Below are 19,747 nucleotides of genomic sequence, written 5' to 3' on the forward strand. Positions count from 1 at the left end.
AGAGATAACAGCAATTCCTGGCCAGAAGAAAATCCAGGAAGCGCCTGGGCTTTGAGAAATGCAGAGGGATCTGTGCAAACCACAGCTCAGGGGCTGGAAACCTCACTGCTTGCCAGGCTAATCCCACCAGACGAGGTGGGGATGAAGCCATGGGTGTAGCTGGGAGCCTCATTTATCACTCTGGGAAATCAGATGAGACTCCAGCTATGTTGAAATTGTTGTCTTGTGACACAGGGTTTCAAACTTCTTGGCCAGTAAAGTTGCTGTTTCTGTCATGTTCATACAGCCTAGTACTCATCTAGTCCTCAGGGAATACATGGTCTAATGTAATGTCCAGGTTCCCTGACATATTTCTAGACTTCTTATTCTTTACTCTATTTTTCTCCTTTTCCATTTTTTCCTATGTCTCTTCAATCTAACAGCTGATCAGAGGCAATTCACTTCCATCTGATAAGATGATAACAGTATTTTTTTTTTTTTTTTTTCCCCCAGCTCTAATGTTTGCCAATCATGGAAGGAAGCTCCTGTAGTTAATTTTCTTATATGCCTACTTATTCTTTAAAAGCCTTGAAAGTAAAATGTAATAGTCTCAGGAACTAAAAGATGGATTTGATTTTAATTCCTGTCATGGAAACCATGGAAATGTCTGCATGATAAGATATTATTATTGTCATTCTGCAGTTTAAGCGTTTGGCTGACTTTTTCTGGTAATGCGATAAATTCATGTAAAGTGAGGGCTGGATCTTCACCTCCACAGAAAACTGCATCCATTCAGCCTACCTTGCCCATTGCCAGTTTAATCCAACAACTTCCATAAAACTCAATGCTGTTCATGTCTTTGGGGAGCAAAACCATCCCCAGCCCTTTCTAGGGAGGCTGATCCAGGTAGGACCATGCCTAGGGGCTAGTGACTCAAACTGGGATGTGAAGGGCTGATATACCAAGCATTGCTCCTTCAAACCTCTGCTAGCCACCTTGAGGAAGGACACAGGAGACACAGTGTCTTCCCAAATCACCAAGTGCCTTGTTTCAGAGCAATACTCCTGGATGCTGCAAGGAAATGCCCCTATATGCTCTTGTTTTCAGTTTTTATGGAGAGCATACCGTTATATCTGTCTTTCCCTAGCTATCTTTCCTAAAGTTTATCTGTCCGTCCATCCATCCATCCATCTCACCTATCAGTCAAGTAGCAATGTTTATATTTCTCTATACTATGGTCCTCACTCATTGAAAGCTGCAATCCAAGCTAATCTTTTGGCATCTCCAGGCCTACTTTACACAGTGAAGTCCTCTGCAAGGAACACAGCACAGGAGTGGGCCATAAATAATTTGCAGGTGTAAACAGAAAAGAATGCTTTTCCAGTGCTCTGCAATGGCAGGAGGGCCAAGATATATTATCAGGCATAGAATTGCTTCTGTAACTAATATTTTGGTTTGTGTTACAGATAAAGCACCACTAAACTAATTAACAATTATTTTGCCTCCCTCCTCGCTTCTCCTGGATTAAACCAACAAAAGAGCTTTTGCATCTCCAAAGTCAATTAGTCACTGGGCTAGAACATAGGCTTTTGACATTGTAATTAGACTTCATTAACGGATAGCTAACGGCAGCAAGATGGAAACCTACTAGATGAGCTTCTCTTTGCATTTTCTTTCAGCTAATTACAGGCTTATCTTGGAAACAAAAGATGCTGCATACAATGAAAAAAAAAAAAACCACACTTCAGTATCCCAAATTGTGGAGTGATGGGCTTATAGTGAAAGCCTCCTTGCTGGAGGTTGCAAAATGATCTTTCTGCAGACGTGGAACTTCTTTTCCCTCTCTTTGCTGCTGCATCCTACATATGACCCGTCCTTCTCTCCATGTTGCCACCAAGTCCCAAGTTCCTTTACATCTTTTGGCAAAATAATTTATAAAATGCTGTCCTTTGGGTATGGAAAAGATCCTTCACCGCTTTTTCCTTACCTCCCTGTGGGTGCTGAGCATGCCCTCGAAAGACTGAAGCCTCCACCGCTCCCAGAGGCAGGAGGAAAGCTCTGTCTTCCAGCAGAGCTCTTTTGCCAACAAGATCCCTCTGGGGAAGCAATTTTCTCATGCAGGTCATTGATATTATAACACAGGGCCATTAGTAATCAAATAAAAAAGTGCTTTCAATTAAACTGAGGGCTTCTAGCTTGGTAACATCTTTCAATAGCAATTTGTAACACTAATACAGTGTAATTGCTGCTAATGAATGGGTAGGTAGCAGACCAGTTATTATTATGATTTTTCTCCAAGCAACATCAGGCAGTGAAACCTGTCTCAGGCTGTATGAATTTACTGTTCCTTGTGAAAAGCAGCGAGCTTCCTCTCTCTCAGTCCTCTGAGGTAATTCAGTGAACAGACAGTTTAAGGCACTAGTAAATTTATGTTGTGCAAATTATTATTTGTCATTTTATGTTCAACTTGGGAAGAGTTTTCAACAAGCCAGAGTATACTACCTTGCGTAATTCCTTTGATGATGAACTTGATAAGGTTCAGAGCTCTGGCAATAAATTGTAAGTGGCTTTATACTTCAGATAGTCATTTGGATTTATTTTTTTTTTAATCACCAATCATGGCAGGAACTGTTTTGTGAGTTTTACAATTGTTGTGGTATTTACTGTTCTGTGGCCTATTCCCACTATTATATGATGCATAGATTAGACTAGAGATAACAAGAAATGCTGAACAGTTATCTGTCCTCAGGTAGTGCTGTGTTCTTTGGTGGAGATCAGATTGCTGTCCCTCTGGGTGGAGAAAGTGAACCCTAACAACGCAGAGCAGGCGGCATCGTAAAGCGCTTGAGGCATCGCACGGGGCGCTGTAGGGATGGGGAGGGAGGGAGAGCCCTTGCTCTCCAGGGCTATCCTAAGGCAGATGAAGGATAAGGCACGCAGGTAATTTTACAGTTGAGCAATGAGGCGCGTTACTGCCTGCGCCTCTGCGCACACTCACACACCTCCGATTCTCCATCCTGGATGATGGAGACCCGTCCACAGACGGACGGCAACTCTTGGCACAGCCTGCGATGGAGACCTCCTGGTGAATTAACGTGTACAGGCATCTCTGCAAGCAGCAAGGAACGTGAAAGGGTACTGCAGTGGTTGCACTCAGATCGCGTGCCAGGCCTGCCCAGAGTCTCAGGGACTCTGTTGTTAGGCTTTCAGAAAGGCATAAAATTAATAAACCACCTACATGGGGGATATCACTTCCTGACCTTTCACGCAGTCAAACTTCAGTGTAATCACCTGACATTTCTGGGTTTTATCAGTGTACCCACAAATTAGCCACAGTGTCTCACCAACTAATAGGAAGAAAGTAATTACTGGCGCTACCGCTAGAGCTGATAGCAAGGGCTACTTTGGGAAATTAAGGATTAATTTCAAATATATATGTAGGAGATCTTGATAGCAGCAGGTGTAAGGGGAAAAGAAAATTTAAGGTAGACATAAATGTGGGAAGAGAGATACAACAGTAGAAGTGGAAGTATGTTTGGAACTGAAGGGCAATCTTTTTAGCACGTAGGACAGCAATAGAAACTTCTCAAACCCAGAAGTAGTTTTCTTTTAGTAATAACTGAACAAAGTGAGAAAACTCACAGAGAGAAGGCAGTGACAGAAAGATGTTTTTTTTCATGTCTCAGGGCCCTGTCCCTAAAATCAGAATTGGGGGAGGGAGGGTTGAGATCAGGCTGGCATTAAGCCAGCAGAACTCCATCTGCTTAACATGGGCCATCTGAGACGACAGGTTGCAGACATCCCCCCAGTGCTGGGATGGGGTGCAAGGGCTGGTAGGAATTTGGCTGAAACAGGATCCAGCCTGTGTCTTCCTGGTCACCAGGGCGCACCAAGGGGACCAGGATGCTTCTCCTCTCACCACGCTGGCCACTCGGCATGGCGAGGCTCAGAGAGCTGGGTACTCTTCCAGATGGGCAGTGGGGGCTTTGAGGGCAGGTCTGGGTTACACGCTCTCTAGGATCATACTGGGCCACATTTTTTTAACCAAAGCCTCCAGTTCTTCCATATCCCCAGCCTATTCTGGAAAGCCTCAGAACACCAGATGCTCAGAAAATAGGGAGATAGCTGGCTGGGTGTGTAAAAGGCAGTGCGATAGATGCGAGAGGGAAAGGATCATTGCTTTAAAATGCATACGGCTTCCTGGCCTGGATGAGGCTATCTGCCTTAGAGCATGAATAAAAGAAAAAAAGCTGTGCTTGTTCTTTTCAGGTAAGTTTTCCTGAGCAGAGGACATTTGGGACAACAGCTACAACAAAGGGGCGAGAGACGCTCCCTCAGCAGAGCAGCTGGTGGGATCAAAGGCCCCCACGCTGCGTGCGTGCGGCCGGTCAGACGCAGACCTGCCCTGCGGGAAACCTGGCTCCAGGTGACCACCCACAGCCTTGGCCATGCACTGAATGAAGAAACAGCTCTGGATGGGGAAGACGCAGAGCAGGAGTCAGGTTGGCTTTTCTGACAGTGTGTTGGACCACGGGATGGATCCAGAGGTGGAGCGGGACTGGGAGCAGCCATTGCCCAGTGCCTTGTGAATTGAACTGGGAGCATGGGGACCCCGTCCCTTCTGTTTCCCCATGTTACACCCTGGCACGTTCAGCGGAGGCTCACACAACACAGACCCCCTGGCACGCTGGGGCACCCCTTGTCACTGCGTACCTCCCCGGGCACCCAGAGGAACCCAACGCTTGTGCCAGGCTCTGCTCATAGGGCACATCCCCTGCCCCACACAGCGCTGGATGGAGCCCGGTAGGGAACCCATGGTGGTGACTCGGTTTTGGGGAAGTCCTGCACCAGGGCAAGATACACAAACCCCCCCCCAGTCCTTTTGGAGGCAGCAGGATTAGGCCAGCAGGTTGTCCCTGGGGACACCCTCTGAAGGATGCCCCTTTGCAGCAGCAGGTGAAGGGGGGGGAGCAGTATCAGCAATGCAAAAGCTGCTTTCCCAGAGGCCAATGGAGCTGCAAGCCAGGCTTTCCACCTCCCTTACACAGCGCCGGGATGCTCAGTCCTTGCAATATGTCACCGTGGGCACTAGATGTCCCCATCTGAATACAAATGACAACCTGCCAAACGCTCCCCCCAAACCTGACCTACACCCCCACACCACTACCCGGCTGTTCTCCTTGACACTGACAGTAATTAAAGATAACACCACTTAGCCTTCTGTCATTTGCACTGAATCAGTAATGTTTGATTTGTTTAACCTTTACATAAAAAAGTTAAATAAATAAATAAGCACCTCTGCAGGGTGTGCAGCACTAAACAGGGAATCAACGGCGGCCGTGGATAACGCGGGGCTACAGGAAGGTTGCACCGAGGCCATGCTTACTCCTCGGCCCCAGTTTGATGCACCCGGTTCACATCCTGCATCCTCTGTGCACCACCGGGCCAGGGGGACTCTTAGAATCATAGAATCGTTAAGGTTGGAAAAGACCTTTAATATCATCAAGTCCAACCATTAACCTATCCCTGCCAAGGCCACCACTAAACCATGTCCTCGAGCACCACGTCTACCCTTCTTTTAAATACCTCCAGGGATGGAGACTCAACCACTTCCCTGGGCAGCCTGTGCCAATGCCTGTGCTGCCTTCTTGGCCCTGTTCTTGGAGGGAACAGATGCCGGTTCCTTCCCGAAATGGTGCTGCATTGAGCCAGAACTGGCAACAACCACTGCTCCCGTCTTGCTTTTCATGTTGGGAGCACTAATTAACCCTGAGGCTGATCGGGGTTGTCTGATTGCCTGCCAGGTAGCTCCACACGAGGGAAAGAAAGGCACAGAGGTGATGTGAATTCCCTAAGTCCAGGTAGTCACGTTGGAGGTAGGAAACAAGGATGGCCAAACCAAACAGCATGAGCTGGCCACGAGTAAAGGATGGATGTGAGATTTCCAGTTATCAGAGGTTAGGCAGGGGGGTGGCAGGGCAGGGATACTTGAAGTGTTCAGAGATCAACTGGATCGGTGTTTGCCCTGCTTGAGCAATGTGCAGAACCAGAGACTTCCAGAGGTCCCCTCCCACTCATCCAACCCTGTGTCCTAACATCTCTCCTCCAGACTCTTTCCTGGCCCCTGTCTGTACAAGCCCGTAGTTTGGCCGCTGCTGTCTGGATCCTGATGTTACCCAGCTGGCTGTCATCACTCTACAACGCTGCACAGAAGTCTTTGCAAGAAGATTAATGGCATTACAGCATCCTCCGCAACTGCTCTATCCTGAGCTAAAGCCTGGGCCAGCAGGCTTTTGGTCCCAAACCAGATTCTCTCCACTCAGACTTCAGGAGGACTCAGAAAGCTGTGGTCTCCCCTCATCTCCCTCTCTGCATCCCTTAACGCAGTGCACGAGCAAGACCTCATGGAAAGGGGTTGGATGCCTTGCTGGACAGACTTCTCCGCAGGGGCAACCTCCATCCCTGATCTCACACTCTGGGGACAGTCAGAACATCGTTGCCCGTGGTGGGCTGGTTCCCAGACAAGGGTGGTGATGCAGGACGCTGGGCTGTTCCTCTGGCAGAAGCCGGCTGCGGACAGTCCTTGTGGCAGCTCAGAGCCATCCCCTGCTGCCCACGCTCCTTTTTCCAACTCCTCTGTCTTGTTCTACCTGGGTGCTTATCTCAGACTTAATATTTCCAGGTCATTTAAGTTGCTTTATTTCCTTAAGGAGAGGCAAGTGAAGACTGTAACTGGAGTTGATAAATCCTTAGACTTTGACCTCAACATTTATCTGCCTAGGCTGATGCTTTCCATTTCTCCAGGCTGTGCAGAGGAGGACAAGCAGCTCCATTTCCCTTGGAAACAGGCTTTCATGTAAAGGCAGAGGGTGACTCCGTGGCAGACCTCCCCATCTGCTCTTGCACAGCGCCCTCCTTGAGGATGCTGGTCTTTAGGCTCAGGATTCGTTCAGCCTGGGATCAGCTATTCCCTCTTCAGTGGCCTGATTTTGTCATGCTAGCACAGAACGTCCCAGGGGGACATTTTTCTTCTTTCTCTCTCAAAAGAGAGATCAGAGAACTGATCGGGCTGTGTGACAAGGCCGATCCCATAATATGTCCAGGAACTGCAAGACATCATTTCTCACATCACAGGAAAATGGCCCATGGCCATCAAAAGGAAAAAAAAAAAAAAAAAAAAAAGAAAAAAAAGATGCTCTAATAGCAGGCCATTATCTCATGACAATGTCTCTGTTAACACATGCTAACCCTTCCGATGTGCTTAGAAATCTGAGAAATGAAATGAAAGGTGCTGTCGCTAAGGAGAGCTTGTATTTAGTGTTTCTGTCCAAGTGGAGAAATGGGAAGTGGAATTTGAGACAGCGGTCCTGCAGGCTTAAGGAAATAGATTGAAAAATGCATTTAGAGTGCGGAAACAGCATAAAACATGTTGCAGTTTGGCTCATTTGGGATTCCAGTCATACGGGCAGCGACACTGTGGAGGATTTAGCTTGCCAATCAACATCTTATTTATTTGCTCTGAACAGGATATCTTTATTCTGTGGCCATCTCTGCCTCCCGACATCTATGGAGATTGCAAAATCAAGCAGCTCGGCTCGTTTTTTTTTGCTGTTGTTGTTGTTTTGTTTTGTCCAGAGCAGCACAAGAAGTAGGAAAATATCGATACTAAGGAGAGAGCTCCTTGGCATTGTGGGATGGATGCAGACTCATTCACCTCCAGGTCACCCAGCTGCGTCTGGCTCAGATACAGGGATTACATGGTGGTGAGGCTAGAGCTTAGCTTGCCAGGGATCATCTGCTTGGTCTTGGGTAGAAATATCCGCCTCAGGCTGGGGTGGATGAGGAGAGGAGTGAAGCGATTTAGAGGAGGACAAAGACAGACTGGAAAAGAAAACCCAGCTTTCCTGCCTTGCATACTCTCGCCACTTGAAGCGGGGTCCCAGATGTGCACGGTTCACATCTGGTGGCCTGAGAGCAGCTCTCAGCTGACTGCACTCGAGGCAAAAACCCTGGTGAAAGGCTTGGGACCCAGAGCCTGGGGGGGTCCTGTTCAAAGCCCAACCTCTCCCCAGCAGGGAATGTGGTACCCAAGGCAACGCAATGGGGCCACCACCCCCAGCCTCTCTGAGCTGGAGCAAGAGGGTCCCTCCCCTCCCCTCCCGGACCTCTCAGATGGCTCCAGCTTCATGGGGCATCCTCATGGCCCTCCCAGATTCCTGGAGCTCCCAGAAGTCGGAGACAGTCCTGGTATTTTCTGAACATGAGGACTGCCCCAGCAGTCAGGGCAACCAGAGGCTTGGTATTGTTTCAGGGGAGAAATAAAACAAAACAAGCAGTTTCAAACAGAAACAACTGTTTGAGCTTAGCGCTTTTTTTGTTTTGCCCCCTTTTTTTTTTTTTAAAGCTTTTCCAGAACTCCCAGGGTGGGAGAAGGCATTCAAAATTCTCATTTTCATTCTGCTCAAGAAAGAAACCTTTTCCTGCAGTTGTTCCCTCAAAAAAGAACCTGATTTTTTTTCCACTAACCCTCCCTGAATCAAATAAAGAAAAAGGGTCATTTAAATGAAAGCCAGTGCTCAGAAAGTTTAATACATTAAATTAGATGCAGTGATATAAAAAAAAACACACTGGACCTGTTTCTTCAATAAAGTATTTAGATAAAAGATCTCCCTATTAAAAATGAATTTTTGCCATTGTTTTCCCCTGAATATTTGAACTCTACTAAAAAAGAAAAAACTTTTGAAAAAGAACCATCAGAAAATAAGTCTGGATTCAAATTAATGTAATATTATGTTTTGTCTAGAATTTTACAACTGGAAAAATAGACTTTTTTGCAGACAAAAATGCAAATGCAAGACAATGGGAAGGAAGGCCACACACCAAAATATTAGCATAGAAAGATGGTTTTTGCTTAAAAAAAGATAATAATACCAAGATTCACAGACTAGGGTGAAAAGAAACCAACAGTATCATTTCAATGTGTTGAAACACAGCCAACTGTTTTCATTTGGGGTTTTTTTGGTTTTGTTTTGTTTTTCTTTTTTCCAGTTTCATATTCCTTCCACTTCAAAAAAAGAAATATAGTACAACCAAATAATCCCCCCCACTGGAAACACTTGTAACCAAAGGTTTTCCTACCTTATTTTCTGCGGGAAAGGTGTTGGTTTCCTGAGGAGCCCTGTGATGGCCCAAGCTTCTCCACGCTCAGCAGACCTCTGCCTTTTACACCTCCTGGCAATGGCCTGCTCACTGCTCAGTCGGGGTAAAGGTTTCTTACAGATTCTGAAGGACAGCTGCTTACAAAGATTAGCCCCATGAATTTCTACTAAGTTAAGGTATCATGCGGTAGGACTTCTGAAATGCTCATTATCTTCAACTCTCGGCATTCCTTCATAATTTCAATTCATCACATTGCAGCTTCAGACAGCACCATCTCCACTTTTGCACTGTTCTGCAGTAGACCCCAAAACATTTTACACGCCACACCATTGCAGCACCCCTTTCTCACATCTGGAAGACCAAGAAGCTCAACAGCATCACTGATGGGTAGAGCTGGCAATAAAACCCCAGGTCCCAGCTGTATCAGGTCATCTCTAAGCAGGCTGAGCACCTAAATTGGTGAATCAGCCTCTCAGCACCCAATTGAGTTCAGGTGCTGATGAACTGGGTGCTGCCCTCTGATAGGACAGAGAGAGATGCTGTGTCCAAAGGACTCACAGCCTGACTGATAAAATATGACTGGGGTAAAAGGGCCACACAGCAGAAAGATGACAGACCTGCCACAGCCCTGCCTTGCTAAAAAGGAACGGTCCATAAAGCTCCTGTAACCTTCAGGGGAGCACTGAAGCCTCTCCAGGAGAAGTTTCTGAAGGAAAAAAAATGCTCTATGCTTTTATTCAGGGGGTGAAAGCCAGCACAGGGCATCTCACGGTTAAAACCTAGGGTCTATAGATGTTGCCTAGCAAAGCTAATGTCTAGGCTTCAGTGGAGCTTGTGTGACCCAAAAGCCTCATTCATCTCTTCTGCATGGGAGTCAGTCCCACCCAGAACGGATACTTTTTCTTTCTTTTCTTTCACTCATTTGTTTCATCCCTCTGGAAAAAAACAAGATAAAATATCAGTCCCTTTTTAGCGTGGGGCAGAAGGGAAGGAATCTTATTGATAATAATAAGCGCTGATGAAAAGGAAGCACATCTGCAGAGGATACTTTCCAATAGATTATTGTCTGCTGGGTGTCGCCAGCCCATTTCCTCCCATCTGAATTCTGCTGGTGGAAGCACTCCTGAGAGACACAGCTTCACATCTGTACACAACACCACAGCTTAGAAGAAATGTGAATCCTGGCTTTCAAATGCCAGTAATGAGAGGAGAGCGGGGGAGTAAGAATTGCTTCTTTTATTAATCAAATTCCCCCCTCCCATCTGCACTGCCTGCCATCATCCGTTCTGGAGAGCATCGTGCGAGGGCATGCCTGCCTGGCTGCTTGTGAAGTCTATTGGTAGAGTAGCCTCAGGTACCAGGTACTCAATTTGACAGTGCTACCACTGCCAGGGCTTTGGCAGCTAATGGAGGACTTTGTTTAGCTGCCTGGAGGGGTGATCCATCACAGAGTTCAGGCCTGACTGCAAATGGAGGATGCCTAGCTCATGAGAGCGATAGCAATCAGGGTATCTAGGGTAAGGACAAGGAAAGAGAAGCGTTCCTACTCATCTGTTTAATCATCAGCGATTCGTAACCCATCACCTCTCAGCAGCAAAGTGCTGAGATGCCCGAGGGCAGAATGCAGCCTAGGGCAGAAGCAGACTCGCAAAGAGGAAGCTGTCAGGAAATACAAGGGAAGAGCAAATCATCCAGGCACGGGCAAGGTCAGAAATCAAAGACCTCCTAATGATCCCTGGCAGAGGAGGAAAACCAGCTTCAGTTCATTGCAAGGCAAATGGATAAAATGAGGATGTCTTTGCAGGGGGAAATTGTAGGAGCTGGGTCTCAGCTGGGTTTCCAGTGACACTCCTCTTGGTGACGGGTGGTGACATCAGGGATCATCCCTGGGAACTCAGACAACCAATACAGCCACTAATTCCTCACGGGGTATAGTTGCCTAGCTGGGACCAGTAAGAACCAGTTTCAAATTTTCAAATTCTTGTCATAGCCAATGTAACTGAGAGGATATGGGACTGGGACTCCAGCATCAGCAACCTTGGCCCAGGCTTTCACGCACTGCTGGCCCACTGAGCCTTGAGCACAAGCGAAGGGCAGGAGAGGGTGTCCAGGCTCCTGGGCTGTTTCAGCACAATGCCTCTGCTGACAAGCACAAACCAAAACCATGTCAGCACCGAAGTGGAGCTGAGTTTCCTCCAGATTGCAGCTCAGGCTCTCAGCACAGCCGTTTTGCTGCCATGGGCCGCTCTTACAGTAACCGCCTGAGTCTGCAGACGGTGCTGGCTCCCCAGTGACCGGGATAAGCGACGTCTGGGACACAGGGCAGTGTCCACCTGCAACACCCCTGCTGACCGCAGGCCGTCAGCTCGTTTCACGGGTGTCAGTGCTGGCCAGCACCAGCTGCTGCTTGCTCCCAGGCTGGCATACCTCATGACCTCATGATTCCCACCCTTTTTATTTTTTTCTCCTTCCTTTTAATTTTTGGGGGATTTCTTCAACAAGCCAGTGGGCTCAGCTGCAAAGCATCAGCTTCTCCCTGGCCTACCAGGGATATAAATTATACCCTCGGAAACAAAGCAGCTGTGAGATGATCCAAGTATCAGAATGGGAATACCTCCACTGCAGAGCAGGAGCAGAATACCCATGGCTGACACCAGCAGCACCCATGGTGCAGGGATGGGAGCACAAGCAAGAGTGCACTGCCCTGTTGCAGCAACTTTTTGCTCTCTCTCTCTAATGCTCCTCCTTGGGGGCTCGCCAACTCCTGGGAAGCAAGTTTAGGATTCATGTACATCATAGCATTTTGCAGCCACTTGGTACAGGCCTATGAAAACCCCTGTTGCTGGCTATGTATGCTGGAAAGTGAATCTGGGCATCAGCATGACTGACAGAGCTTCCATTCAGGGCACTGTGCAATAGTGGTGTCAGGGCTGAGAAATTGTACCTGAGCACTACTAGTCCATGCTATAAAACTCCAAAGAGTGCAGGTCCTCCTTCCTCTGGGAGGGTGGAGATGCTGGAAGGACCCAGATCTGCACTAGGTACGATTCAAATCGCTTGCAAGAGCTGACTCTTGTTGCAAAGAGTACGAGGAAAGCAGGGTCAGGAAAAAGGGGGTCTGTCCTGCTTTTACAGGTAAAAAACCTGCAATGCAAAGGGTAAATGACTCACCCTAAACGACCACGTGCCTCTTCAGCACAGTATTCTCTCCAACATACTGCAAGACCCTCTTTAGACCAGGGCACTTTCTGATACATGCACTCTATTATTCTGGACAAAGCCATTTCCAACTTGATTTGAGGGTAAAAGGATTTGTGCAACTTTCTGTGGCCCTGTTACCAGCAAGAACGTGTGATTTCCATCAGCATCAGCAGAAGTGATGAACCCACACCTGTGAGGGAAAAAAAAAAATGCATACCCCAAGATAAAAGTGACCCCATGTAAAGGATAATGCATTTGAAGCTTTTAATCAATCCCATTAAGGAGAAGTGGTATCTACACTCCTGTAATCAAAATCCTACCTGCAACACTGCCAGTCTGGCTTAGACAAGCTTGTTCCTCCTTGCAGCCTTTTTCAGATATAGAGATTGCCTTGTGCTGAGGTGATACTGAATTGATTCAAAACAAATTTTAGGATGTTTCAGGCATTAAATTTCTTTGGGAAGGTCACTGGTTATTTGGTACAAGCGTCTCCTTTTCAATCTACCCTTTAGTTTCAATTTACAGTTCTGCAGAGAAACAGAGTGCTCTGATTCCTGGTTTTAGAAGAAAATAAAACGAAGTCATGTGGTGAGCATGGGCAGAAGTCTTTGAACAACTCCTTTGTGTCAGTAGTTGGACTTTGGATCTTGTGTCTAAAAGCACGTACTTTGCTGGTATGAGATTAAAGAAAAGTGCAAAACCAAAGAAATGTTGGGTCTCCTTGGTGTGGAGCCCGCAGCCTGCTCACTTACCTCTGGGCATGCGACAGGCCACCAAGGGACCTTGTGAAATCCAGGGGGGAAAGCAGGGCGGGTATAGAGGGGAAGTGAGAGACTGCAGGTATGGGAGCAGACTCTTGCATGCAGTATTGTAAAAAAGGTCATATATCTGACTCTTTCCACGGGCTATTGAGGAAAGAAATGTGACAGCAAATGATACATGGTATGAGCCTTCAGAAAGTGGGGCCAGACAGGTCTGCAGGCAAGGGCTGTTGGAAGTCTCCTGGAGGACAATGTGGTGAGGCACCTGAATGATGGAAGAGCGTTAATGAGACGGATGTGCAAGAGGGGAAAATGGTAGCGGTGCTTTGACCATGATGGTCTAAGGATTCCATGGAGACAAGGTTTGCAGGGAGAGGTAATAGCTTCTATTAGAACAATTGGTATCATTGAGGGGAAAAAAATTACTAGCTTTTGAGCACTCAGTCATTGCAGAGCTATGAAAAGGAAATTGGGGTGAAGTATTACAAAAAGTACATGGAGAGAGAACCTGACATAGGCATTTGTATAGCTGGTGGGCTGGTTGGTAGATCTTCTGTTGTCTGATGTTCTTTTGGGGCATTTCCATTCATGCAGGTGTAAAATGCTTCTGAATCAGAGTGGAATGACTCACATTTCCCTTGTTCTCATGTTTACTTATGCAAATGATAACAGTAAGCTCAGGACAGATGGAGCTGGCTCCTTGGTGCTCTCACATAATGTAGATTTTTCCTTTGGTGGCCAGACTACTGCTATGCATTATTATGCACTGCAGTCAGAGATACATTGGTGCAGTGAGCCATACAGGAGATGTATAGACAGTATGAATCAAACCAAACATCCGCAGGGTGAAAGCCAGTGTTCTCTATTTATGGGGAAATGGAAATTTCACTTATTCAAAAACAGCAAGTTGGAGGCAATTTTCATTGCCGGGGCAGCTACTAGAGGGAGACATTGCCACACTCTCTAAGCCAGGGCCACCTAATTCATGGCTATATGTCCATAATATCTCTCAAATAATGAGCAAAATGAATGCATTAGGATCAAACCCAGGTGAAAAGGACCATTGACCTAGCTGAGTCACCAGCAGTCCCTGATACCCTCACATCTGCTTCCATGTGCAAGTGGTCCCCCACTACCTCCGCTGCTCTAGAAACCATGGATTATTCTGAGAAGCCTGAATAGCTTGCCATTTTTCCAGTGTTGAAAACCCAACCTTTCTCTTCTGCTGTCATCTCTGCCCCTCTTTAAGGGAAGTCCCTCCCCATATGATGCATTCCTTTCAGCAGAGGGGACTCTGAGGTTGGTTGTTGGCTTCCCCTGTGACCCCCTTGGTCTTCTGCTTTCCAACTTTTCTAGCTTGTTTGCAAACTGAATTGCTCCTTTTATTTCTGAAAAGGGCTAATGACCTCTCTTAGTGGGGCATCTTGGAAGTGTTGCTTGTCTGCAGGTTATTTAGCATTTCAATGCCAGCACACAGTGTAAAACAGCACCAGTACTCTTTTATTCACTAGCAGCCGTTAAGTCAGCTTGATTTGTTTCGAGGGCTGTTTTCCTTTTTTTTTAAAGTTGGATTATATAAAAAGCTAACAGGAGAAATTTTAACTTATTATTTATCCTTTGATAAAGACGATCAACTAAGATAAAATGTTATAGCAAGTTTTCACAAGACAATGCCACAATTCCTCAGTGGATTTGCTTCTTTTCTGACCACCTATGGCTGGGTTTAGGTGGTAGTAGAAACCGTTTGTCCTCCCTTCATTAGGACAGAAAGCAAGCGTAAATTTGATGGAAATACTTGAGACTTGAAAGCAGAAAGAGACAATTCTGTCCGCCTCACTTGTCTTTAGAGAAAGCAGGAGCAATGAATCAGAGGGAAATTGCTTTAATCTTGCTACGTATTAATAATACTCAATTTCATCTATTGTGAGCGAGAGGAATACAGACCTCCCCTGCCTCCTGCTACGTTCATAATTTATCCCCAGCCAATTAACTTCTGCTACTGCAGAATTAATAAACTATTATATTATTGATGCCAAAAAGTGGGTATGGCATGCTCTGTCTTTCTGACAGTGTTGTGAAAAGTTATGTACATGATTGCAACAGCAAGGAGAGTTTTCTACATTTCCTTTTGTAGCAAGCTGTGGGAGGTGATACCCTGTGGGAATCACTTCTCAATTCTTAGCCCGTTACGAACTCTCTGGCCACCCTCACCCGGCTTTTCGCAAAATGCTGAAACCTATCTACGTCCCTCAAATTTTCCAGAGCCAGTGGTATTGATGAGGTCAATTAATGAGGTCAAATGGTGGATTTTCCACGTTTGCCTCATCGCTAAGATGCACAGTCACTTTAGATATTAAAAAAATTAAGGGTAGCAATTAACTTCAGGACAGGATTTATCCCACTTAGCTACAAGTCAGTGAAGTGTGCTGCTACAGCTGAAATAGACCCTATAGGCTCCTTTCAAAGTCAGTGAAGAGAGACAGGCGCTGTGAGGAGCAATTCTTCTAACCAGTGTAGACATCTATTTCAAGATGAGATAAAACGCACCCCAGGCAGCACTGACTCTACCAGCCGGATCCGCATCAGAGAGGCCTGCACTGCAAATATCTACATGTAACTGGAGAAATCCCCCTTGCTGTGCAGTCTCAGTACTTTCAGAAGGTCACCCACACCACCTTCGCTTGAGGTGGGCGAGGTATGGAAGTGAAGGGAGACTGCGTGACTAGCTTACCCTGGTGCCAGCCTTTCAGACAGCCAGGTTTTGGGCAGGTGAGTCTCAGGACCTAGGTTTGTCAACCCATGGAAGGGTAGAGCGATGTGGGGAGGCAGCCTGTGACTATGGTGGGGAGGTGCTTAGTGATCCCAAGATGCCCTCTGTAAAATACCACAGCCACTTGGTCACAGGTGGCATCAATTCCCTTCCTACCTAATGACCTGCACAATGAACCCACCCATTACCAAGGGACTGCTGATGGGAGCTGGCTCTCTTTTCTAAGTGCTACAACTGTTTATGTCCCTTGTGCAATACAAAAGGATTTTTAGTGCAGTAAATGTAAGTTATTTCCACCAAAAAAGCCACTCTGCAGTGTCATGACTATAAGCAGCTTTTATATTGCCTCAGATCCGTACATTCCCTGCCCTCATAGGAAGCTCTAAAGCAGTGGATAGTGTTGGACAAAGCCATGGTTCTGCCAAGCAGATTCTTGTTCGGAAGTGGGGGTTTGTTCAAACCTAAGCTATTTGAGGGAATGCATCTTTTCTGTAAGCAAAAATTACTTAGACCTACAAAACCTCTTTCATTTTGGCCAGAAATAGCAAACAGGGCCTGAGTGCCCCATAATCAAAGCCCAGGCTCTTTTCTTTTTGGCTAACTATGACCGAGGTCAAAAGGCTACGGGCTCCCTAGGACCTCTTCAATGTCTGCACTGGAACCTGTTTCTTCTGTGGTCCAGGAAAATGCACTTGCCGCCAGCCTGTCACCTGCTCTGGCTGTGTCACCTTGCTGATGCATTTCTGTTGGAGCTTTTCCATTTCTACAACGGAGCCTTGCAGCAGAGGCTCTGCCGAACACCCCAACTGTTACTGTCTCTTCCCAGACGCAACTCCCAACTTTTCCGGCCTCTCAATGGGAAAAAATAAAACCCATAAAACAAATAACTCACTATCTAGCCAACCAAGCAACTCGCCCCACCTCCCAAAATATTTTTGTTTCAGCGCAATATGAAATAGAGAAACAAATATTGAAATATTTGTTTAGTTTCTGCAGTGATAAAATCCTCCCTGCTCTGCAGTGGGCTGAAGGCTCAATTTCTGGCTCATGTAAAGTTTTATTTAAAAGCTGAAAAGTCCATGTAAACAAAGTTGAAGTGCTATTGTTTCTGAAGACAGCTCTGGGCTTTTCTCTATGGTAACCTCGCAGAAGGTAATTAGGGAGCCATAGCAACAGCTACACCTCCTAGCATACTGTCTGCTCTCTCTCAAATACTGTGCAAGCTCCAAAACATACAGCCAAGCATCCTGGGGATGCCGGACTGGTTTACATTATGTAAGAGGCAATTGATGTTTCCCAACATCACTTGGGGCTTTGTTTTTGACAATGTTCTGTTTATTTCTGCTGCAGCGTGTGAGCAGGAGACGCTGGCCAAAAGCTGTGATCGTGCGTGCTTGCCGTATGTGGGAAGCCAGGCATGCGGTGTCTGCGCAGACCGGGAAGCCTGGCTAGTTGCGAATGACCACACGCCGTGCTTGGATCCACGTCCTGCAGCCATCTCTGCAGTGGGGGTGATGTTCTATAGCTGGGGAGAAATCATGGCCTCAGTGTTCAGCCCTCCCCAGATGTGAGCTGTGTGCTGTGGAGCTCTGGGGATTTTGCTCTATTGCTGATCTATATATGAACTTTGGAGTCATCTAATTTGTACTCTATGTCCTGTTGTTCCCTGGTGAGCATCTACAGTACTGGTATCCGCTCCTCCCCAGTAGGTCCCTCTTGTCCCTTGTATAAAACAGGCACTTTGAGAAGCCCAAAAATGCAGTTTGGCAAAAATCCCCAAGCGGGGGTGGAAAAGCAGTGAGGCTTTGTGCTAGACGTGACATTCAAACACCCAAAACAGTGATTTTCCCCAGCTCTCCACAGGTGTTTTCCTCTTTCTAAAATGGGCCAACAACATCGGTCTGCTCATGAAATTCTTACAAGAGACAGTCAAAAGCTCTGACATTCAAAAGCTCTTTTGTTACAAGAGGGCAGAAAAAATGCCCTGACAAGGTGACAGTTTCCATCCCTCTCTTATAGAGCAGCTCGATGTAAATGGTGATGGAGGGTGGAATATTGCAAGCAAGACAAGTTTGACCATATAAATTGGACATTGCCCTCCTCTCAGATGCAATGGCACAGGACACAAGGCACAGGTGTCCTAAATAAACCTTAGACCTCAAGTACTCATGGGGCATACAACCATACAGCACTCCTGCCTTCTTTGCTTTGAACAGGTTCATGGAAAGCATTGCTTGGCCTGCCAGAGCATAACTTCTGAATTAGGATGGATAGTGGGCCTGGGAGGCCCCAAAAGAATCAACGGTCTTTAGATGGATGATTCTTCTGAAATAGGATTCTCTTGCAGGAACACAATATGCTGGTAATAAATGAAAGAGGCAGGGATGGCAAAGCCCTCTGAGTACTTGGACATAGAGTGGGACTCTGGGGCCTGGCTTTCATCACTCATTTTTCCTTAATCTACTGTTCTCAGGTTGCTCCATGTGCCTCTTGCCTCCATTTCCCATGCCTGTAAAAGGGGACATCCTTGGTAACACAAACCAAAGCCTAGTGATGGGAGTGCGCTGCCAGAGCTATCACTAGCAGCATGCACGTTCAGCCACAGAAAGGCAGTGCATCTTCCAGCAGCTGCCCCATCTTTAATTCAGTGGCCATCTTCCATCTCTGCAATGAAAATTTTGCTCACCTGGATGAGGCCAGACCTCAAGGTGGTTGCTGTTCACTGGTGAATTTATGTGGTGGTTTAGAGAAAGTCACTTCTTGGTGCCGCCATATGAGGTTCAAGGGCCGGGCGCTGCAGGTCACAGGGGAAGCAAACGGAGCAGAGGAGAGCATGTCCTGTCCACCTTCCACGTCCCACTTGTGTCTGTCCCCAGACACTGAGGACAGCAGCAGCAATTTCTGCTAAAAAGAGGAATGAGTTGGAGTGCGTTTAAGCCTATCCACCCACTTAAGCAAGGTATTTAGACGCAACAGGTCTCTGGTTTGGAGCTGACAGGCGTTTACTCTATGAAGACGTGAAGGCTGTAATTTCCCGTAACGAATAGCAACTGCTTATTAGCTGATCTCTGCTTTCCTAATTTTGTTTTACGTGCGATCTTGGCAGAAGTGCAGCCGCTTATCTGCAGGTGGGAAATAGGAAGTAAACTTAAATATGCAGGAAGAAAGAAAGAGTATATCAGAAAAATGCAGTAAGAGAAATTAAAAAATTTTGCAGAAAGGGATTGGGGAAGGTGGGCTCAGGAAACATTTTCCTTTCTGGATCAGCATTTCAGTCTGACTCACCTGCGGGTGGGAGCACAGTGGTTTTTGGTCTCCTCTCTGCAGCAGCTTGTATCCGATATTGCTGAATGTGGCTGTTCAAGATCAGGACTGGAGGCACCATTTTAATTTCTCCTCCTCAGGAGGCTGTTAAAAAAATACAGAGTTGATTCAGCTCAAGGACCTACGTGGCACCCAGTGAATCTCTCAGCATTTCTTCCAAGAAGAAGGCATTGCAAAGGCTTCTCTGCCTGCCTGTTTTTTCTGTCTGATTTCTATTTGTGATATCTCTGAGCCTCACCTATAGCTCTGTTTCCCTGAATGATCCCATAAATTAACATGATTTGAGTGTTTTGTGACCTCTATCTTGTTGGAAGGAATGGGTCTTTTTATCTCCTGAGAGCCTAACAGGTCACAGGATTGTAATTACCACCGAATGATCCAGATGGGAGTGAGACAGGTGGGCCTGAAGATAAAGGACAAGCAGCCACACCGCAGTCATCACAACCACTAGAGCCTAACCAGGACTCTGGGGCTGGCTCCGCGGGAAGGCTGGCTCTGAATGGACTGTGGAGAGAAAATAACACTCTCATGCCCTCTTGGCAGTCCCATTAGT

The sequence above is a fragment of the Platalea leucorodia genome (genome assembly GCF_965183815.1).
Source record: "Platalea leucorodia genome assembly, chromosome: 18".
NCBI lineage: Eukaryota > Metazoa > Chordata > Aves > Pelecaniformes > Threskiornithidae > Platalea > Platalea leucorodia.